This window comes from Anticarsia gemmatalis, chromosome 9 (genome assembly GCF_050436995.1).
Source record: "Anticarsia gemmatalis isolate Benzon Research Colony breed Stoneville strain chromosome 9, ilAntGemm2 primary, whole genome shotgun sequence".
NCBI lineage: Eukaryota > Metazoa > Arthropoda > Insecta > Lepidoptera > Erebidae > Anticarsia > Anticarsia gemmatalis.
Genome location: NC_134753.1, coordinates 8,896,496 through 8,912,497, shown reverse-complemented (window position 1 = coordinate 8,912,497; position 16,002 = coordinate 8,896,496). Strand labels below are relative to the sequence as shown.

Here is a 16,002-nt window from a genome sequence, read left to right as displayed (position 1 = left end):
AAAATTGATGAACTGTAAAAAAACTGTCCATTGCAGCGCTCGTAGAGCTCTTGCATTCTCACCATTGTATCTTCATCTCGACTGTCATTGTTAAACGTGGCTACGAATACTATCTACACATTTAATGATTTTATCGCTCATACTTCCTTTTTGAAACCGGTTGATTCCTTAAAATATTCCATTGTTGACAAATTTTGTAAACAATAGCAGAAAACAACTGGCACATGAATGTTGTAGATGAAATCAAAACGTGTATTTTTACTACAGATTACGTTCATTTTTTGATAAGCATTGTTCATTTCTACGGTAATCATGTGTAACCAATTGAAGAGAGATGGTCACGGTGTAGATTGAGTTTGAGCGTGCTCTGACATTGACCTCAGATGTGTGAGGTGAGTAGGGTGCACACGCGGTGGTCGGCGCGCGGTTGTTTTCAGTCGCGATTTGTCCGCGCCGCTACTTTGTCGTACTACGGAGACGCACCACTCACGAGTTCCGCGGTTACGTCCAAACAGTGCGTGTTTTGTTCAACTTATATAAGTGACAGTGATCGTAATGTTATACATTTATGTCTTTGTCAACTTCGGATTGCTAATATAAACTTCAGTTTCGAGTGACTGCTGAATAACGTACGTAAATAACTTTATTTTATGTAGTTTCTTTATTTAGGTAGTCCATATTGTTAATGGATTAAAAATACATATTTTTTGTGTTAATTTTGTATAAAAAAGTTTCGTTCAAGTTAAATATGCCAAAAAATTCAATGCATTAATGATATCAAATTATTTTGTCTTTCCGTATAACATTTAAGATGTTATAAAATAATTAAGTATCAATAAGATCACAAAAAATATTAGTTCCTGTTTCCTAAAATAAATAATCTAATATTTTATTCATTCTCAACTACGATTTAATGAATAATTAATTATAAGTAGTAACAATGCCCGCCCAGTTTATAAAAATTGGTAGCGTTACTTTTGATGTACAAGAATTTAAAACATTTACTTATTATGTTCCTATGTTTGTCAATTAGAATTATGTATGTTAGAAGAAATGTAATATGTGATACAAAAATGTAAAGATGTCATATTATAATAATAATTTAATTGCTACAATATCATTATATTGTATATGTCAATTAATTCTCAGTTAGGTACCTATCTACAATTTGTAGTGCAATTAATTACATACACCTTTATAAAATAATTACTTATTTAAAATTCTCGAAATCAAAATGATTAATCTACAAATTCTTATGAAAAACAAATTGGAATCATTTAAGGAACCGGATCTAATAATTTTAGGAGAGACGATTTATATTGGACTGTGAACAGTAAAAGTGAATTGTAAACGGTTTTATTATACTAAAGTGTTTTGAAGATTTATAAGGTAGGGTTCGACTATTTTATCCGGATGAAGGCGTCAATATCCGTTCTATAAAATGAAATGTTCATATAACCGTTCCATCAGAATGTTTCACTATAAACTTTGAAGTATAAATTCATGAATTGGATGTTCTCAACAAGAAATTATTACACTTAAAACAAAACGATCAAAGAGACAAACATAAAATTTGATAGGACCGTGCTGATTAGAAATTGATTTCTAAACACCGCGAAATGGAATTAAACGTTTGTGTAGTTGATCGGAAATTCCATTACGAAAATTTGTATCTGGCTGGTTCATTGGACATAAAGCCTAGACATGTAGAGCCACGGACGATTTACGGATGGTTTGTATTACATTTGTTTCTAGGCGTTGCTGTGTATTTTCAACTCACAATTGCCATATAAATTACCTTCCGTAAGCCGCCTAACGTTCATTTGTACTACGTGACTGAACCTCTTGTGCATATTGCTGAATATTCCAGTAATTTTCCGCCACTCGTTGTGGGACTGGTATTTTCTTTATTAACATAGACCCCTTGTTCCCCAGTTGTACTATTGATAATATCGTCAAAGAAAATTCAATTTGAGCCGGCTCTTCAGCTATGTGACAGGATTTTATAAAATTGTCTTAAATATTTTTATATTCTTGTACGCATGATTAAATGATTTCTTTTTAGTAAAGCGGTTAAATAATTTATATATTTTTGATATAAAGGGGAGTGATATAAATCAGAGAGAATTTCATGTCATGCTTTAACTTTTTTATAGTTTAAACTATTTTAATGCAATAAAAGTGTATAAAAAAGTCGATTAAAGAAAAGTTTTTCCTTAAAATCGGATGTTTATCGTGTTCGAGGGGGTCAGACAAGTTCATTTCGAGCAATTTGGGTGTATTTCAAAGTATAATTCGTAAAAACTACGACTAATAATGACTAGCACATTATCAAGTACCTAAACATACAGTTGATACACTTAAAACTTTGCCAATTTAAATGTAAATAATGTAAATGTCATGCCGCAATCATGCCTAATTTTGCAAATTATTGTAACATTTATTTTACGTCGCACTAAATCAGAACGAATTTCTCACATAAACAATTCCTTGGTACTTACTGGTAATACCTAGTAATGACATGGCTTTTCTGCTTATCAGACGCTTCTGATATAAAGAAAGCAAATGAAGTACCAAAAAAGGCCGCTGCCTTTATTATTTGCTAACGACATACATAATTATAATACGCACGGGAAGTCTGCCCAGCAAAAGTACTTGAATGTTAGTTAAAATAGTTTAATCTGAAGTATCTCTACGCAGCAAACGTTCTGTAGATTATTACGCGAGCTGTAGCTCTTATAAATGGTTTGTAGCGCACAACGAATGTGGGTAATGAGTCGGGATGTGTTTGTGTGGTTAAGAGATTTAAACTGAATACTGAGCGCCATTTCCCTCGCTTATTAACGAATCACTTGTTTGACTAGGTGGTACCCATACTACTCGTTTACATATGCGTTGCACGTATGCCTCTTTCGAACCAAGTGCCAGCAAATAGGTTTAGCGTAGGCGTTTATCTACTTATAGTATAAAACTCTTGAAATTTCCATTTTAAAAGTTTAGAAATATGCCTGAGGCATTATGCTCGTAATTGGTTCGAAGTGAGAAAGTAGTAGATAGGATACAAGGAAAGTAATCATTAGTATACCTTGTGTTTTTTTTTACCATTGTATCAGCATCGAATACTCAGCATTTACCAGTAATTGGTTAAATCTACTGTCTTTTTGATCTTATTCTACTGTCTTTTTGATATACATTAGTAAGTAGCAGCTACGAGGTAGGTACAAGGTAAAAAAATGATAAACGAACCAGAAAGGATTTATAGAGCGATTGTGAATTGAAGAGAATTGAGGTTAGAACCGGTTAGAATAGTATGTAAGCCCGAGAGGAAAATATTCATGCAGTATCATATTTTAGTACCCAGTTGAAAAGGTCAGACGGGTTATTGAAATCTTCGTTCAAGTGCGGTAGCGTATATTACACATACGACAGACGATAGAATTGTTTCAATAGTAAAATACACATAATTCTAAAGCTTTTTGGTTTTGTAATTAAAATAGAAAAATAGAAGACATCAAACGACGTTATGTCACACTATTTTTAAAAATTTGATTTCAAATAACGACGGGCACAAGAAATAGCTTACATTTTACTACCCCGAATAAAAACGGACCACTACATTTTCAAACAGCTTATAAAGCTTTTGATATTTCCATTCCAAACACTGGGACTTCGCAAAGAGCTGCGTTTAGAAGGAAATATTTTGGGCTTTGCAAGCTATTTGAAACGGGGTTGAAACTTAAACCCCGCTACTTGGCTTGTAAGACGGGCGCACTACAAAGACTGTATTTCCCAACTTACCTTAAATATTATATTACAAAACCTTTACTAATTTCAATCTTTCGTTAGTTGTATACGTAGCTGTTGCTTTATTTTAGTGATTGATATGATGTTAAGGTCCTCTATTATTAAACTTGACGGGTAAGAGGCATGTAAACATGTTCATTATAAGTTTGTGTTCCAAACGTCGCAGTAACTTAAATACTTTGTATATTTTGGGTCACTTAAGCAAAGTAAATAACTATACAAAGTCCACTTTATATGTTCGGATTTAGAGTTAATAATTACAAGTGGCAATTACATTACGGTAATAAAGGGAATAGGAATAGAGTATTCGCTACGATAGAGATTCTAATGGAATCACCAATTGATTTTACTTATTTCCATCGTAAAATTTATATTGTCGTTTGTTTAGGATTATGGCCATTGTCTTTATAGCGCTGTAATGTAAACAATGTATTGGTAATGACTGTTTTTTATAGTTATTTGAAGTGACATTGGCATTTGAACAATGAACATGTGATTATTAATAAAAATTACGGCGCGATTAAAACACATTAACATGTGTACATTGTACATTAAAATTGATAACTTTTGAAACTGCCCAAGTTCAAAAAGCGTCCACTAAGGGTTATTGTCAGGAACTAGTACAAAGTTATGTGGAGATAGTTGTTGTTTTTGTAACTGAACTCTAACAATAACTTATGTGTCTCCCGATACCGACTTGTCTATGACATTTCATTATAACTTTTGGAAAATGACATCATACTTATGGGTTAAAATGTAATTGTAAAATACAGTAACATGTATTAGCAGACGTTCTAAGCAGTTGATAAAACAACCTTAATTTTATTAAAAAATGTGCGTCATTATGCGAAATTATTTGCGTGTCGACTTACAACTTAACGTGGAGGCATTCATTAGAAACCATACGTATTCTATACATCGACGACGAGCAACGACGACCTCCGAGTTATGAATATGTCACATTGTTATTTTTACAACCTTTGACTGATCTACTGCCGATTACCTAATGAATCAGGTGTCAAACCACTAAGTGATTATAGTATAATAAATAATAGTGTACTCGTAAATAAAACCAAAAATCTCCAGTTGGTTTCCTCATAAAAATTGTTTATGACAGCAAAAAGTGTTTCAACTTCGAGAACACAGGGTATATATAAGGTCATGAAACTTCATCTGAGTCAATTTAAAGTTAAAATTGTTGTTAATGATTAGTTGTAGTAGTTATAAAAAGATAATGAACGCTTGTAACGTGTTTGCAATCCACGTCTTGGTTCTGTTTATTTTCGGCGTATAAAAACTAAAATTACCGATGTAACATTTCAATTTTATTTAGTATTCGTCGTTTTTTTTTAGTAAGTAATTAGCACAAGTTTAAAGAAATCTAAAATGTCGGTGTAGTCGATCGGTTTATTATGATCCATCAATATAAATTATTGGTTTAAACAACAGTTAATCCAATGAGCTACAAACAGAAATATTTTATGTTTGGTTAGTTACCCAGTTATTAAACATAGCAATTTTAACTGTAATTCAGTAATTAGACAGCATAAATTATTATTTTGTACTTAACCTTTGTTTTATAATAAGTAAAGTAAAGTTCATTATACTAATTTATACCAACAATTAGGTACCCGCTTTCTTTTCGTTAATCATTGTCCTTCATTTCTTTAGCGACCAAATGAGATACCATAGCACTTTCTTGTGATCAGGTAAAACCGGCTTTTAATTTGGCAACTAGCTGACCTCCATTAATGAACTGTCATAAAATATTACTTGGCTACACGAGGAACACTATCAATCTGGAAATAAAGGATGGAATTAAACATCCATAAGCCGCAACACCATAAAAAACCGTAATGACAAGACCATAACAACAAACTAAAATTCGTTTTTTGCCGACTACTGGTTACGTTTTTACAAACCACGTTTATGACTGTAATTCATACCAAAAATAGTATGTCTGAGTACAAAAACATTTTGGGATACGGGAAAAATTGAAATGGACTTAGTAGGTACGAAATAACTATTCACCTAGACTATTTCCATCGGCATTTTGTGCTATGCAAGGTATGTGTGAGATTTCCTACGTGCCTAACTTTATGTTGCGTACAATATTCGTAATTCATACTACGACACCGGCTGGGTGCCTAATTGGAGCTTGTTCAGCTTAGGGTCCCAAAGGTGCTAACATGTTGTACTATGCATGTGCTCTACCTTATTACAAAGGCAAGAGGTATTTAACTTAGATTAAACTTGGAATGAGAACTAGGACTAAGTTTCCGTAACAAGAATTGCTTATCAGAGATACGGGTAGCTTATGATTTTAAGCCTTAAATAGAAAATACCCTAAGGCTCACGACATTTGAGTAAATTTCAGATTTCCGACCTATAAAAACAAAATAGATTCAAAATGTCTTAGCGTAGTCTTACACGTTATAAATCTATTTAAGATCTTATCCTTATAAGTGTCCCTTTGAGAACCTTAAAACTGAATTTATGTTAAGACAATATTGTGTTAGTTTCACCCAACGTTTGTTTATTACTTGTATTAAAGAAGCTTAATGTCTTTGCAGATGGAGAGCTTTACAGTCGGCAAACATATTATAAAATCATAATATGTACGGCGTACACGTATAATATATATGTAAACTCACAATTATTAACATGAATTATTATGCAGACGGCTTTCACGGTTAGTGCACTTGCAGTGTGTGGCACGTGTCTGTACATCACCGTGATTGTACGCATATGAATTAAAATAATTTGTAGTTTACATACCTTTAAAAGCATAAAATATTATAAAAAAAAACTCCCTAAATTTTTACCTTATTCAGCTGAATCTCAACCATTGATAACGTAATATGGATGTTGAAATATTTTGTTTGAGAAAAGGCAGTGAGATACAAGTAATTATACAAAGCTGGGGGAAGACCCCGGGCTATAAGTGTCTAATTTAATACAGAGGTCTCGCATATTAACGTGTATAATAAGCCTGTTATTCAGAAACCAGTCGATGTTATGACTGCTTCAATACTGAAAATGGTTTTCTCTTTGTTTTATTTTGTCCTTAAAATACAAGTATTTGACATACTTATCTTCCGTAATATGAAATACCGTGACCATATGCTTGGAATTTCCAATAAACTGAGCTATTTGAATAATGTTAAAACGAACTTTGATTAGGACAATATTATTATGAAAAAGTACGAAATATTCTATTGTTATGAAAGCATAGGAATGTAGATTCTAGAAATAGGGATTACAATAGCTTGAAAATTAATTAAACGTATTACACAAAGGAATGAACCTGCTCTTTTATTAAGATTTTTTTTCAGATTTATTTTACTACAAGTATTTCTTTATTATTATTGAGCTAATTTATGTAGATAATAATAACTGGACCAGTAATTTAAACACTGAAGTAATAGAAGTTATCCAATATTGGCACCATTATTATCGCAACGCAATTCGTGCAAACTTATACACATAAACTGTAGTTCGGTATTCATAACAGTCTAATGTAACTAAGCGAATGCGGCGAAATTAAACTCATTACTTATTTCTTCTCATTTTGATCTCCACTTTAATGGAAAGTTTTTATTTTAGTAGTAGGTACAAGAATTAATCCTCGTGACAACAGTTTTTCTTTTTCATTAGACTTATGGGATATGTGGAAAATCTTATCTTCTATTATTTTGGCTAAATATTATGATAATGCTGAAATTCAAAGAGGATATAACCCTCATGAATGTAACCGTTGTGGTGTAAGGGGCTTTCTCTACAAGGACGTTTTTACTTTGGGGACTGACCTAATCGGTTAGGCATCGATGTTGGATAGTGAAAACGGTCAATGACATGCGATATCGTCTTCAAGTATATCCGGATGCTACCGGTTCGGCGGGTTTCATAAATGGTGGTTGTAATAAACTTTTATGTTAACGCAGTTTTGTTTTTGGGCTCGACAAGGGAAGGGTTTATTGTGAAAGCTAAATTTCGTTAGTTTATCTGTAAATATGCAACTAACTTGCAAATAGTAGAATAATTCATACTGTCGGCAGTAATTATATTAATTCTACTTCAGAAATTATAACAATCATTATGGTAATACATACACTACATACTTATAAAAATATCATAACATTAATATTACAACTGTTTAGCTAACGAAATAAAAAGCAAGACAAAGATTAAAACGTTACGATTCTTTTTAGAAAGTTACTAAGGATGAGAAAAGTTTTGTGAGTTGTGGCGAAGATCTGCTGCAATATGAAAGGTCACGTAAAGGTATTAAGTATGAACTTATAGAAGCCTCTCTTCTGCGCATTGATTGTAGGTAATTACTTTTTCTTTTGTATTCTTAATTTGAGTGGTTTCCGTTTTACTTTACAGCTTTATATTATTACTTTCATATTCCTTTTTGAATGAGAACGATTGTTTGTTTTCTTTTTGTCATGCCAAAATAAAATACCGTTTATTGATCCACGAACAAAGTGGAGGCGACGCCAAATTATGGGTGCTTAATGTTCTGAAAAATAAATTAGCGTGTCTGAATTGGTTGAGAGGCGATGCTAATAAATCATACATACATATCTTAACAATGAAGCAAGTAGACCGATATTACTGATAAATATTTTCTTTACAATACGACTTATCTTTTCGCAGTTTTATTACTAGAGAGATGCGATGAGTTTCATTTACTGTACTACGGAGATTGATTAAGCACTTGTTCAACTAGTTGTATAACTACTTGTATAATTAGTTAGAATGTATCGTAAAGTGCCGCGTAGGTACCGTTTACAATCACCGGTGAAAAATCAGACTTCAATGTTTACAGCAGAACCTTATCATCTGTTATGGTCAGTAAGTTTTGTATGCGTTGACCATGTAAAACATACGACTCACCTATGGTCGTAGTTTTCGTAGTACAGCGATTTTTAGTCAAACTAGATTTTTACAAAAAAACTCTAATGGTCATCAAATCTGTTAGAGGCAGGTATTTGACAAACACTATGTACTTACAATAAAAAGATCATACGATTACACTGCAATTTTCAAAATCGTTTTATAAATGACAGAGATCCGACCTTATGATCTTGTGACTGCATCTAAACCAAATATTTGCGTTCTCAATGTTATTTAATCTCTTTCAAACTTTAAATACACTTGCAGAACGTTATTTCACCCACCCACTGTAGAATACTACTTCTCAGCACCATTTTGTTTTATGAAGTCAATCTTTTGCAGCCGCATCCCGAGTGCTCTCGTTATTCTAAGCTTTTCAGTGTTGCATCGACAGCACGATTCTCTACTGTACTGCAAGGACTGTAAACAACAAGGGAAAACATGTTGATTCTGAAAAAGCATTAATTAATGATTATGTAATTATTTCTCTTTTTTATTCTGGGAAAAAGAGAAAGATAGATATATCTTTGTTATAAAGTTTCTAGGTAACCTACAGGTAATTTATTATCACAAACATATCATATAACACGAGTTCAATTTAATTGCATTATAATTGATATCTAATCCCGTTTACTGATGTCACTAACTTATCTGGTATTATAGAAGCGAATAAAAATAAGCTTAAAACTAGAAATGTCAATGACAAGATTCTAATTCCTTTTCCGGTTGGCTAAAAACCAGACTAACAATAATCTGCGATTACAAGGTTTGATAACATGTAAATAATAATAATTCTTTGAACTGGTATCATAGGTCTCTGCACTCCTAGGGCTTCCTCTATAATGGCGAATGATTTCATTTATTGCTGTAATATCCGCTTCAAATTTCAACGTCCTCGTTCTACGAACTATTGTCCTGAGTACAAGTAACTAGTTATTGAGAGGTGTTTGAACTTTGTGCATACGTAGCTATACAGTTATTATGAACTTTAAATTAATATAAAACGGTCAAAGAGGAAAAAAAGTAATTATTATGTAGGTGAACATCACCACGGTATCCATAAATAAATCAATGTTTTTCCAGATTTTTCCTGATTGCATTGATATGAATTTTGAAAATCAAGGACAATCACAAAATTTCTGTTTAACTAATGGTTGAACAAATCAAGGCAAAAACAATACGGATATTGTTTTATTTATTTAAATACGGTAATACGTTTTGTCGTATGAACAACGTGTCTCTTGTGGTCATAGCCAATACTGTCTGTAAATCAAACATTTTATTTTCCTATTGTTACGTTAAAGTCCCTTCTTCCATGTTATTGCTCAGCGACACGACAAACAATGTTATTTGATATTACTACTTCAGTGTTCGTTTTTCATTTCGTCACCTTCCTGTTACATATTTTCACGATATATTTTGTATTTGTTCGCTTGATAATGCCCGTTATATTTCCTCTAGAGATTTTTCTAATTATTTTTCTCTACATATTTGTACGCGTATATCAAATTTTATTACGCTAGTTTTGCTGTTTATTTTATAGATTATATGTTTGTAACAAAAGTGTTGTATTCTGAAGATAAATAAGAGTAAAATTCGCATTAAAATAATGTATGCTATTTGTTGTGTAGTCGCTTGCGAAGCGGTAGGTGATGAAAAGAAATGGTGCAGTAACGAAAGGCATTAATCTTTTTTCGCCCATCTAATGTTTCTGTGTAATCTCCTCTATTTAAGTATATTGTACAATGCTATCACAAGATTCATGACTTAAAAAATAATGTCATGCAATTTGATATTGGTCCGATATCAATAATTATTAAAAATTGTATCGATTGCCTTCAGAAGGGCTGTATTGCAACTTCTTATACTGTAGTAAACAAAATAACTAATGAAGAAACAACTGAGGAAAATTCATTACGTAAGTCTCAGTCTTGGAACACTTCTTGTTGGGAATAAGTTTATTATTCGCTGTCTGCCGTTCAATTGTTACAGTTTGTATGAAGTCTTGTGTAATCTTCTGGGTAGAAGATAGCTTTTAAGAATTGTAGGTAAATCCCGTGTTACATTTAATTAGCTGTAGTATTACGACTTTAGACCTGCCTTCGACAAATTATACTATCCAAAACTCTTATATGTATTAACTTTTAATTGGTTTAATAAGTATAAGACCATTTATTCCTATTATCACCTTAATCAATTTTGCGTTTCTGTTTAATATGTGTGACTAGTGCGTTATCAATCAATCTCAAGATTGATTAATAAGCATATTATACAAGGTGTAGCAAGAATTAGCTAATTTAGTCTTTGTATACTAAAGGTCATTTGGCCAATATTTTTATTAATAGAAGAAACCATAGCGCTGTATTAAGATTCAGATTTTGACTCTATGTTATGGGGAACGGTTACATTTAGATAGATCTTGATATGACGAAGGCTACTACTATTTCAACCAGTTTAAAATTAAATCACTTGAAGGTATAATCATTATTATAAGAGTTTGTGCAAGTTTAAGCTAGGTTTCTATGGAATATTGTATTGGCTGATATACGAGTATATGACCAAACGAAAAACCTCATAAGAAAATAATTTATATATTTCTGCAACTTTTACATAGAAAACACGAAGAATACATATTTACCTTCTATGTGTGCAGAGCTAAGTAGATAAAGAAACTCGTATTTTCTAGAAAAGCCCTTCTTTATTGGGCGCTTATTTCTTTTCTAGGTATAATCTTATTTTAAGACAGCGACGAGACCACGCCAGGCAAAAAATCTTAAAAAATGCCTTCATAGGTATAACGTCGTCGACTTGTTGAGATCATTTCTAAGAACTATTTTATTAGCTTAGGTAATAGACGGTAAAGAAAAAGCATAACAATGGTATCTATTAGTGTACTGTGTAGCAGAAGCTGAAAAGAACGCATATTTTCTATGTCAGTGAGTACCTTGATATCTGTATAAATCCTTGATGGTGCAAATAAATAGGCCATTTTTTATTCACATAAATATTTATGCATATAATTATAAACCTAAAACATTGTGCATATATTTAATTTATTAGCATAACTTAAACCTTTATTCTCTGTTTCGTATAGTTACAAAATTTTGTTTTTTTTTAGTTTGTAACTGAAGTTATAGATACTATCTTTGACTTTCTTTTAACTTGAAACTGTCGATGACCCTGGGCTTTTGATCTTGATATCCATAAAACTTTATTTTCACATTCTTTCATTCTTGTGAGTTTACTTACTTTGACGAAAGGAATCGCTTTGTAGGTATTGTAGGTAGGTATAAATTGTTATTTTGATATTGATGTCTTCGTATTGACGTAAAAGAATCGTATGTAGTTTCGAGAGAACAGAGCAAAAACTTGCGGCGATTACTAAAATACCGGATAAACTTCACTTCTTCAAATTACACGAGCTATTAAATTTGTTTCAATATTTTATATAAAGTTTTTAAATTAATCACAGCGGCCACGATGGTGCAATTACGAGGCTGTTTCTAGGGGAGTGCCGAAGTTCCATATTATTTTATATTTTTAGATCGTAATAGGCTTGTCCAAGAAATAATTAATCACCATAAAACAAGTTTGATTATGAATCACAATTTCTTGGTTTTACATAAACTTTTTAATTTTAAGAAAATAATGCCTGTGATCACTCATAAATAATTGCGTCACATAATTTTTGTTAATGTATAGGTATAGGTAGTACCAATATATAATTCATTTAATTAATTTGTTAGTCTTGTTAGCTTAATATACTGATAAACGTTGATATAAAACATGTAATATTTTATTTATAACTGTAATTTGTGATGCTTCAATATTATCTACATTAATCGTTTAAAAAAAATATTATTGTTGTGGGATTTTAACCACTGTTTATTTGAATGTCCGAACACATTTAATTCTCTTAACTGAATACGCTGTAAATAAATAAAATTAATTCTACAGTTAAATTACGGTCACCAAAATGTTTTACAGAAACGAAATTAAAATTTACTGTCATTTATCTGATTTATTCAGCTGCATCCGTAGTTCATTGGTTAACCTCTATAGCTATTCATTCGAGTAGCGATATTTAAGCGTGAAGCTCCCAAAGTTTTTATGTGATTAGAGGAAAGATATATTTTAATTCTGCGTTTTAATCGAACTGGAAATAAAATCGATAATAAAAACAATAAATTCAATACATTCGTCATTTAGTAATTGTGTGCAGTGACGAAGTCCATGAATCCATAAATTCACGTAATAAATAAAAACAACTAATCATAACGATTAACTATAGATGTTGTTATTATTAAAAAACCGTGACTAAAATTAAAAATTGATTTGTAACAGATAGTTTGTTGAAGAAACAGTTTGTTAATGTTTCGTTCTATTTTTAATGCTAAACGATGTGGCGAAGACGATATTTTTGAATATAATAGGTACTTATTTAATAACAAAATTGTGTTTCCATGAAAATGTGTTGTTTTGTTCGCCGATGTTTAGATCGCACGTCATTCATTAATTCAGGTTCTTTAAAAAATAATAAAGTGAATCGTATGTACATTACTAACCGCGGTGAATTAAGTATGACCAATGGATATATTTACATTTGTGGGATTTATTTATCGTTTCCAATACATATTTCATTAAGTGTTATGACCTAGTCTACGGTGTTTTTCTTCAATCACGCAATGTTGTTTATAGAAGACGCATCCGATTTATTATGAGTAATTGTGTCAGATACCTTAATTTCTACAGTCCGCCCTATTATGTTTTTTTTGTAAGAATATTTTGTTGCGTTGTCTTTAATATGTAGAACCCCTAAAATGCCGCGCTTTCCAGGAGGTACAAAGTGTTATTGTATTAAAATTTCGAATCCCGTCGGAAATAAAACGGAACTCAGAGCTTTGTTACGCGCCCGCTATAATTAAACTATAGATTTATTTATTGTATAAATACACTAAATGGTGAAACAAACATTGACCAAATGCACTTATGCCTTAGTATTTGGGGGTAACAGTCATGATGGTATAAAAATAAACCTGCTTTTAGGTTTTGGTGCAGGTATCTACATACTTTAAAAACCGCAAAATAACCAGTTTGACTTCTAATATAAAGATTTAAGCAACCTTTCTTGTTACAAAAAACATTCAGATTTGAATTAAATACTCGGGTGATGACTTATGATAATAACACCGCAGTTTTGAACTGACTTTTTTGCTGGAAAGCGTGCAGAGCTCAAAATAATGGTACTTGGGTATTTCCATAATGCTTCTTCGCAGCTTAGGCATTGAGAGTAATGAGTTCCTTGTATATTACATAAAAAGAGAGGAAAACTATTTTCGCATTCAACAAACTTATGAAATCGTATGAATATAAGGATCAGTACAGCAAACGGTGTATATCATGAAGCTATCGGCAAACATGCATTATGGCACACCCATAGTTTACCGATGACGGTAATGGATCCCAAATCTAGTCTAGGTTTAGGATCCATTACCGATGTATGACGTAAGCCTGGTGTCAAACTGGAAGTTTGAGAAACGAGAAAGTACTAAGTGCTCGATCCGATCGTGTTGGTTTCAGGTTGAATATTAGCAAGGTTTATTTACAGTTTACACAATATTTCACTGGAAAGCTCTAAGTTAAATATGTTACTACATACGTTGATAGATTTTCACGATTCAACAAGATTGTGCGAGTTCGATTTCAGGATTTATCGCTATTTGCATAAGGAGGATTCACTGAAATTCGGTAAGTGAGTGAAGGCAAGCACACAAGCTTAGTCGATAACTGCAGTATACGAACAGATGGGAACCCTTAAATGGAACGTCACACGACCCGCTTTAGTAAATATTGACCGGTATCGAGTTACGAAGAAAGTAGACTTCAAAGTGGCTTATGGATTTTTTGTCACAAACATTATATTTGACAGAAACATATTTTATCTAAAAACTATTTATATTCATGAATCCTCTTTTTAATTAATTCTATACTAATATAATAAAGCTGAAGAGTTTGTTTGTTTGTTTGTTTGTTTGTTTGTTTGAACGCGCTAATCTCAGAAACTACCGGTCCGATCTGAAAAATTCTTTCAGTGTTAGATAGCCCATTTATCGAGGAAGGCTATAGGCTATATAACATCACGCTACGGTAATTAGGAGCGGAGTAGCAACGAAAAATGTTACAAAAACGGGGAAAATTTTGACCCATTCTCTTAGGTGACGCAAGCGAAGTTGCGCGGGTCAGCTAGTTAAGTATAAAATTTATTGTCATTATGAGCCATGCTAATCTTTTGAGCGAGTTTTTAATATTCAAGCTTCGTAAATTGTCTTGTATAATTGGATTCTTTTTAAAAAACATGCCAAATATAATGTGTATATTAAGACCAAAAACTTATTGAGCTATGCTGCATGTAGAGCGTGTAGTGTTTTTTATTTAGTACTTAGTACCTATTTATTAAAGGATGTAATTAAATATCAATGTTGCTGTAATAATAATATGTTTAGATTTATTTTAGATAGTGACTAAACAGCCTATTTACTAAGCGGATATATAGAAATACACTAGACTCTGTCACGATATTACAATCAATATTTATTTAAGTAGAACGTGAAAGTCAAGAGCAACGACCCTATCAAGCATAATATATTAATTAATACTTCCTTTAATTAACGTACCTAGTAATACTTCGAAACGCTAAGTAACCGGTAATAAATCCATATACATCGGCGATCTAGAGCTTAATTTTCAGTATTCGAAAAATCGGTATAAAGTCATTTCTGATTACAATTTATTAAATCGTCTGTTACTTAAAGGAAAGTAATATTTATTGTTGTGATATTTTATGGATTTGATATTTCGAGGAAGCAACCAGTCTAATAATATCACTCCTATCAGAAAATGTGTACCCAAAAAACTAAAACTATATGAAATAAAGAACACTATGCAAAGAAAATGATATTTTGTCATATTTTTACCCTGTTGTGCGCATGAAAACCCAACAAAATATACGGTGTAAATTATAGCATCTATCACAGTGAGGTCGTGCCAGTATTTTAGATGCACCGGTGGATATTTCACAGTCAGATTTATTGAATAGTTGTTCCGTGCTCGCTTCAAATGATATTCTGTGCAATTTAACACAGCGACTACATTGTTACGATATTGATATTTATGACTAACACTAATATGAATGAAACATCTTCATCGACTCATGAATGAAGAGGTACAAGAATATCTCAGTATCTGCTGAGCTTCAGTCAGTAACAACAATGTTGCGAATGAATTAAGATAACAAGT

At 32.0% G+C, this 16,002-nt stretch overlaps 1 protein-coding gene across 2 annotated transcripts in view; it reads left to right on the top strand.

Moving 5' to 3' along the window:
- Positions 1–434: 434 nt before the first annotated feature.
- Positions 435–16,002, top strand: part of LOC142975551 (pyrokinin-1 receptor-like) — a 55,442-nt gene continuing 39,874 nt past the window's right edge. For both annotated transcript variants that reach the window (XM_076118475.1, XM_076118476.1), the window contains exon 1: positions 435–629. The gene's annotated coding sequence lies outside the window, so the exon portion shown is untranslated. The remainder of the gene's footprint in view (positions 630–16,002) is intronic.